Source organism: Lissotriton vulgaris, chromosome 11, assembly GCF_964263255.1.
Source record: "Lissotriton vulgaris chromosome 11, aLisVul1.2, whole genome shotgun sequence".
In the NCBI taxonomy this organism is placed as follows: Eukaryota; Metazoa; Chordata; class Amphibia; order Caudata; family Salamandridae; genus Lissotriton; species Lissotriton vulgaris.
Window position 1 is genome coordinate 969,362,170 of NC_141699.1, and position 8,694 is coordinate 969,370,863.

An 8,694-nucleotide genomic window follows, 5' to 3' on the forward strand; every position below is an offset into this window, starting at 1 on the left:
GAGCACCAACCAGAACAAGAACAAACCTCAACAGGCAGGACCAAGCAATCGGAAAACCTAATAACTAACCTATCTACCAGATCCCTTAGCAAAGATGAGGAATCAGTCCTCAACAAAGGGTTAGGTTTCGTGCCAACAGCTAACTTGGACAAGTTTAAGCTTCACTGTAAACTAGCATCCTTCTTTAGAAAATTGAGATTAAAAGCCTTTTTCGAAAAGAAAACCAACACGGAGGACAGTGCTGATACCAATGAGACAGGACTAAGGAACAAATCCACATTTATGCCACCACCGCATACGGTCCCGGTTGAAGTTTCTACTTTCGAGCAGGCGGTCTTCAATGAGGTGGAAAATGCCTCCCCGAAAAAATCATTCATGAACCTTACAAAACGGGAGAGAATTGCACTTGATAACCTACAGAATTCGGACACCATCATCATTAAACCCGCTGATAAGGGCGGAGGGATAGTCATACTTGACAAATCAGCATACCAAACCGAATGTCTGAGACTCCTGGAGGATCACAGGAACTATCGGAGATTACCAGTGGATCCTACCGATTATCTTAGAGCCGAGATTACTTCACTTGTGGAACACGGAGAAGCAGAAGGATACCTTTCAAAACAAGAGGCGGATTTCCTATGTAAAATTGAGGGTAGGATTCCCTACTTTTACACGCTCCCAAAGATGCACAAAAACAAAATACCACCACCCGGTAGACCCATTGTCTCTGGGATAGGTTCACTTCTGGAACCTTTATCCTGTTTTTGCGATGCTTTTTTCAAAACCATGGTACAGAAAACAAGTACTTATTTACAGGATACCAAAAGTGTATTACGACTCTTGGACCAGCTCACCATAGATGACGACACCATCCTGGTGAGTTTTGATATTGAGAGCTTATATACGAGCATTCCTCAGGATGCCACTCTGGAGGTGCTCAAAAGGGCTCTTGACAAAGAAGAATGGACTTCTAGAACACCAAGAGACTTCATCTTGGAATGTGCAAGACTGGCCCTAAAAAGGAACTATTTTCAATATGAGGACAAGATCTTTCTCCAAACTGGGGGTACATCTATGGGCAGTACTTTTGCTCCTAGTGTAGCAGGCCTATATGTACACGCTTTCGAGGAGAAATATATCCTCAGCAACCAAAACCCCTACAGTTCCAATATCTTACTTTGGAGAAGGTATATAGACGACGTGCTGACCATTTGGAAAGGCACTGAAGATACCCTAGTATCCTTCTTCAACTGGATCAACACACTGGACGACCATTTGAGGTTCACCTATGTGAAGGACCTTAATTCTTTGGTCTTCTTGGATCTCACCATAACAAAAACCAATGGGAAGTTGTCAACGGTCACTCACTATAAACCCACCGCTAAAAACAACCTACTTCGGTTCGAAAGCTTCCACCCGAGACCACTGCGGGAGAATTTACCGTATGGACAATATCTACGGCTCCGCAGAAACTGCAGCGAGCTTGATGACTACAAACAGCAGGCCCAAGATCTTACTATCAGACTAAAAAACCGGGGATACCCCATAAGATCTTACACAAAAGTCAGAAACGAGCCCGAAATCAACATCGAGCTGCTCTTTTGGAGGACCCAACAAAGACCGTGGAGGAAACCCCCCTAACATGTGTCACCACGTACAATACCATCTCCAACGAGGTAACAAAGATAATAGGGAAACATTGGAGCATCCTCAACACCGGCAACCTGAGATGGGAAAAACCACTGTTCTCATACAGAAGGGCACGGAGTATTAGAGATGCAGTAGGGAACACCAGACCCAGAATAAACGTGGTAGAGAATGAGACAGTTCTCAATACATGGGGGTTACCAAAAGTGACAGGCCACTATAAATGCGGCAATTGTAGCGTATGCCCTTTCACTCACAACACCAAGACCCTACAACTGGAACCCAACAAAACCTGGACGATCAGAGGGCATACTAACTGCAACAGCGAGAACGTCGTGTACATGTTGACATGCCCCTGCAACCTACACTATGTGGGGATGACCAGCAGAAAGATAAAAACATGTATTGGAGAGCATAGGAGCACTATTAGGTGTAAAAAGGGCAATACTAAACTTACTGAACATTACTTGTCGGTAGGGCACAATCCTGACGAAATACAATGGACCATAATTGAGCAAATAAAACCAGGAGCCAATATGAACCAACGCCTTTTTGAAAAGGAACAAAGGTGGGTTTATAGACTTGCAACGCATAAGACTGGCCTAAATGACAATATTCCATGGAACACAGTGATGGGATAACTTCCCTTACCGAACCCTGTTCTGTGAAAGAAGGTCCAACAGTGGTCACTCTATTTTGACGTCCATGTGAAAACCTGGACTCTTAATTTGTCCACGATCAGCAATTGGGCTGACCCCATGTCCATTTGCAACAGCTCTGTTCCCTCCCCCCATTTTTGGTTCAAAAGGTTTTCCTTTTCTTTAACTTAAGGAATGACTAGACCCGGTTCCTTCAAGGGCCCCGTCTTTTCATTTGGACGCGGTTCCTTTAAGAGCCTCGTCTATTCACCACCGCGGTTGCTGTAGCAACCGCTACAGCAGATTTCGCGTGATCAGAACTCCAGCGGGCACCGCCCCTGTGTCCCGTTCTGATTGGCCCGCCTAGAGCCCCAGACCAGCGCCACGCCCATTCAGGAAGTAACGCAGCGCTTACTTCTCGGCGTCGCTGATCCATCGGAACACTTCACGGGGCATTCGCGAGTAGCAACCAAGTAGGTTTGTACTCAAGATGAGCAGAAGCCGCAAGTAAGTGCTTTTTTGAGACAGATGCACAATGCATATCATGCGGCAAAATACGCCGTCCCTGCAATAGATGCATCGAAAAGAGGCAGGATATTAACTATATGTTCGCCCTCCATTTTTCATACTCTGTAGGTGACGGATACTTGCCGTCTTGGATAACTCGATGCCCATGAAGCGATAGTTACCGCTTCAAGTGTAAGCAGAGCAAAATTTCACTTTTTCTTTATTTTAACAACAAAGTAACCCGCTTAACTGCGGCACAATCCCTTAGTTGCCGATCACTTACAGTAATGCCTGGGCGTGCTTGACGCCGCGTTTTAGTGGCGATCGCTCTCCCACACCTCCTCCTCCCTCTCACTTTTCCCAGCAAAACAGCATATTAACAAGATGCTGGGTTGTTTCTTTATTTAAGCACATCCACGCTCCGGTAATTACCGCCTGAGCACTGCTGTCTATCACTACAGACAGACCACGGGTACGACCTGATACATAAGGTGTTCTCCTGCCACCTTATTTTTGGTGAACCCACCAAGCACATTATTTGTTAAGTGTGTACCCTTGTTTTTGTCTTCCCCAGTACGTAAACCCAACCCTATACGTTTTTTCTTACAGGTTTTCTCCTGAACCAGGAAAAGACACATTTTTACACCAGACCACAATTTGTGGTCTTCATTTGAACGAGGGCTGGACGCGCCTTAGCGTGTGCGGACCACCCCACTCAAAACTCAAGGTCCTGATGAAAACCAAATAATTTTTCCATATGGTTGAAACATGTAGACCTATTTTTAACTAAATCACATAGCACACTACGCTATTTTTAATTTATCACACTTCTCGAGACACCAAAGCCTTCCTAAATAGGCACAGGTGCCACATTGTTTTTAGCAGGGTTCAAGCACTCAAGAATAAAGTCTTGGAGTGAGTAGTCTTGGCCCTTTTTAATACACGTATCACTGTAACTTTTCTGCACATATAAAAAAACAAGAACCCCGCTCCACTGTAATCAGGTGTCGCAGCACACCCTGTGGGCACTCGGCCTATGGGGTTGGACCCCGATGATGAAGCATGTCACCAACCAGGTTGGTGAGTGAGGGGTCTTCTTCAAGGACAAACACTGTCCGGTAAAGGGTTGGGGCACTTAGGGCCCGATGTAGGTAAACGCGATTTTCCGATTTCAAAATACCGAGGCGGGCCGAATCGGTATTCTGAAATCGGAAAACGATATGTAGGAAAAAAAAAACGAATGAATACCGATTCGGTCGGCATCGGTAATGAGATTCGGTACGTTCCGATTCTGCTCGGTCCGAATCGGAAAGTACCGAATCGGCCAACAACGAATCGGAAATCACCGAATCGGCTACCACCGATTCGGATATTCCCGATTCGGCGAATACCGATTCGGTAAAAGCCGAATCGGTAAAATCCGATTCGGCAATCATAGATTCGTAGCCATGAAAACAGACCCATGGCGAAAAAGCCCATAGGAATGCATTGAATGAACCGATTCGGCTTTTACCGATTCGGATAATACCGAATCGGATTTTACCGATTCGGATATTACCGAATCGGTAAAAGCCGAATCGGCAATAGGCGATACAGCCAATGAGGTGGCTCCCCCTCCCCCACCCAAACAGGGAGTGGCAACCCTGGCAGGTGCAGCTAATTAAGAAGTTTCTGGAAAGCCTGCCTGAGCCCAACACACACAGTTAGCAGCAGTGGGAGAAGGAGGTTGCAAACTGAACAGGAGAAAATGGCAGATGAGTCAGGAAGCCAGAAGTCCTCCCAGAAGAGGAAGCCCAAGTTCACCACCACCGAACTTCAGGTGCTGGTTGAGGAGGTGGTGAGGGTGCACCGCCAGCTGTTTGGCAAGCTGTCCCTCAACGTGCCAGACAGCACCAAGAGGAGAATCTGGGCCGACATCGCCCAGAAGGTGAATGCTGCGGGTGTCACCCCCAGGTCCATAGAGGAACTGAAAAAAAGGTTTTACGACATCCGCAGCCTCACGAAGAAGAAGCTGGCTGACATTCAAAGGCAGGCTGGACACACTGGAGGAGGCAAGAACCCGGCGCCACCCCTCACCGAGCTGGAGGAAATTGTCTCCAGCACCATCGAGAGGGAGAGTATCGTAGGAATCGGGACCCTGGACAGCTCTGCGAGAGCCACAGCTACAGGTAAGAAGCATGCGCATCATGACACACCCTACCAGACACCTCCCCATTAGACACAATGCATAGGCAAACACCAGCACTGTACTGTCACCAACATACAAGAGACAAGCATCATGGTACATGTAGTCAGCAGAAGTTAGCCAAATATGTCAGTGCAGAATCACAAGACAGGAAACAGTGTGACACGGTGTAAGGAGATGCAAGGACATGTGGAATGCCATAATTGTACTGACTGTAATACATCGGCACTCAGTTTACAAATGCTTCTTTGTACCTAGGGGCCCCATCAGGCGGAACAACTGTGACAGCAGAGGGAGCAGGAACGTCCAACACAGCAGTCGCAGGGCCGAGCACCAGCCAGGCTGGCCAGGAGGAGGAGGAGGATGAGGAAGGAGACACCCCAGGGCTAGGAATGGAGGGAGTCCTGGTCATTGACTTCCAAGCAGTGCACTCCCCAGTACTGCCCAGCACACCCCCCTTGCAATTCTCACCAGAAAACTCCCCTACAAGGCAGACCATTCCGCCTACACCAGCTCCTGCCACAACCGTGGCCTTGCCACCTGTCCAACCTGTCCTGGGAGCAGGGGCTCAGGGACCGGCCAGCACCACACCCCCACCAGTGGCACCCCAGCCCACTCAGCAGGCCGGAAGCACCAGTGCCCGACGCCGTGCCACCACCACCACTGCTGCACCAGCACGGGAGGGCAGTGTGTTCCTGGGCCTGGAGGGACAGATGGTTAAAATCCAGCGCCAACAGGCCAGATCCACCATGGCCTGCCAACGCCAGCTCCTGCAGCACAACATGCAGATGGGGGAGTTGGTGAAGGGTTTCCAGGCTGTTGTGGACAGCAACAAGGAGGTGGCAGCAGGGTTAGGCAGGCTGACCACTGCCATCACCCACTCATCTGCCAGACAGGAGGAGCATGAGGTTGCGCGCAGGAGGGATGCCCGGGTGCTGAACCGGGCCATGGCCCGCCTTGCAGCGGCGACCGCACAACTGTGCCATCGCAGCTCCAACCAAGAATCTGTGCTCAGTCAGCATACGGCTGAGCTCACTAGGGGGATGGCCAGGATCACCACGGCCATGGAGGCCTTGATAATATCAAACACCGCCTCCAATCCTGCCCTGGACCTGGGTGATGCTGGAGACAGCAGCTGCCGCAGCAGCCCGGCCAGCGCTGCATCTGAGCCACGGAGGAGCACCAGGCGATCCGCTGATGCTGCTGGGCATTCGGAGGGGGCCGAGGGACACCCCAGTGGGTCTGGCAAGCGGGCAAAAAAATAGCCTGGCAAGGGGGGATGAGCAAACCAGAACCCTGGACTTTATTTGATTTTACATACTCCATTTTTTGATGCACATCAGTGCTGTAACTGTGGTGCATCACTATTAAAATTTGTTTTTTGCAAGCAACATTTAGCTGTCTTTGCATCTGTACTCAGTCAGAAATAGTTCTCAGTGATCTCCTCACGTCTGTATCTGCCATCACTTGGCGTACACACCCCAGCTGGCTGTGTCAGTGGCACAGCTTCGTCGTCGTCATAGTCCTCGTAGTCAGACAACTCCACCTCAGTGCCCTTCTTGACCGCAAGGTTGTGTAACATTGCACATACAGCTATGATCTTGCAGCAGGTGATGGGGGTATACTGCCTTGCACCTCCACTCTTGTGCAGGCATCTGAATCTACTTTTCCAGATGCCAAAGGTCCGTTCAACAACATTCCTTGTGCGTATGTGGGCCCGGTTATACCTCCTTTGGCTGGGTGTGGAGGGGTTGAGGTAGGGGGTGATTATGAATGAGCGGAGGGCATATGCACTGTCGCCTGGAAGAGAAAGGGGTCACATTAGACACATGCATACATGTATTCCACCTACCTACTATGTGTTATGGGGGTCTGATGATGTGTCTCACCTAGGAGGTATCCTTCTCCAAATTCGCCAGCCATCAGCCGTGCATATATGCCGCTCTGTTGGAATATATAGGAGTCATGGGTACTCCCTGGAAATTTTGCTACCAGGTCTGTGATGGTGCACTTGGCATTGCAGATCACCTGCACGTTGATGGTGTGTGTAGATTTCCGATTGCGGTATATGTATTCGGTGTCCGCTGGTGGGCAAATCGGAATGTGTGTGCCATCTATGCAACCGATGATTTGGGGAAATTGTGCCATCTGGTAGAAGTCAGCTTTAGTTTGTAGCAGTTCTGCGTGGGTTGCAGGGAAAGAGATGTATTGGTCCATCCTGTCTATCATGGCGTCAAGGAATATGTGGAAGAACCTTGACAGGCTGCTCTGGCTCACCCCTCCTGCTGCTGCTACTCCACTTTGATAGCTGCCAGACGCAAGCAGGTGTAGGCTGCATAGCACCTGGACGTGCGCAGGGATGGCGTGTGCCCTTGGGGTGTGGTGGTCCAAGAATGGCTTAAGGTCCCTGATGAGCTCAAGTATGGTGTCAGAGTCCAGCCTGTATCTCTGTAGGATCTCAGCCTCAGTGAGCATGAACAGGGTTACCCTCTGTCTGTAGACCTGTTCATTTCTTAGCCATTCCCTCTGTCCTTCCTGCTGTAGCCGTAGCCGCCTCGCAATGACATAGAAAGCTGCCATCCTGCAAGTTGCAATGCATTTTGGGACTGTTTATATGGGTTGGAGTTGGTTACCACCTGATTGCAATCCATGGTAAATACCGAGTGAATTCTACCGATTTTGAGCCGATTTCGGTGTTTCTGTGCCTCCCTACATCTCCCCAACTGTCGGAATCGGGGAATTTTCCGATCGGAGATTCATACGAATCGGCATGTTTTCCGATTCGGATCATGTCCGAATCGGTATTTGTACCGAATCGGTAATTGGACCGAATCGGTGAATTTCCGAATCGGTGTCACTAACGATTCGGTAATTGGACCGAATCGGTGATTTTCCGATTCGGTGTCACTAACGATTCGGTAATTGGACCGAATCGGTGATTTTCCGATTCGGTGTCACTAACGATTCGGTAATTGGACCGAATCGGTGATTTTCCGATTCGGTGTCACTAACGAATCGGTAATTGGACCGAATCGGTGATTTTCCGATTCGGTGTCACTAACGAATCGGTAATTGGACCGATTCGGTCTTTGCATCCGATTCGGTGTTTTTCCGATTCGTTACATATCCGATTTTCGGTATGTACGTATCGGATTCTTTCCCATTCGGTACTCATTCCGATTCGGTTTTCTATCCGATTCTTTCTGTTTTTGGTTCCCTACATCTCGATGGCTGTTTATCGATCGGTAAGGGCCAAAAATCGGTATTTTCGGCCGTTACCGATCGGTAACGCCCTACCTACATCGGGCCCTTAGTGCTAACCTGAGCCTTAAGCTCTAGATACAGAAGAAATCCTTCTCTGTATTCTCCTTCCAAGGGGGTACTCCTCCATTGTTGTTAAATCTATCTACGGGGACCAGGAGTTCCCACCACACATAGCCTGTGCAATTTCCCTTACTCTCTCCTTTGTTATATACACAATGAGTTAAAAAGTAGCCAAAACTACTCACTACAAGACTTTATTCTAAGGTGCTTTGTCCCCCATAAAAACAATTGTGGCACCTGTGCCTAATTATGTAGGCTGCGGTGTCTCAGACGTGTAGTGTGTTTAAAAATGGCAAAGTGTGCTATGTGAATTATTAGAAAAGAGAAAAAAATATGGTCTACATGTTTCAACCTTGAAAGCAATTGTAAGGTTTTCTTCAGGACCAGTGG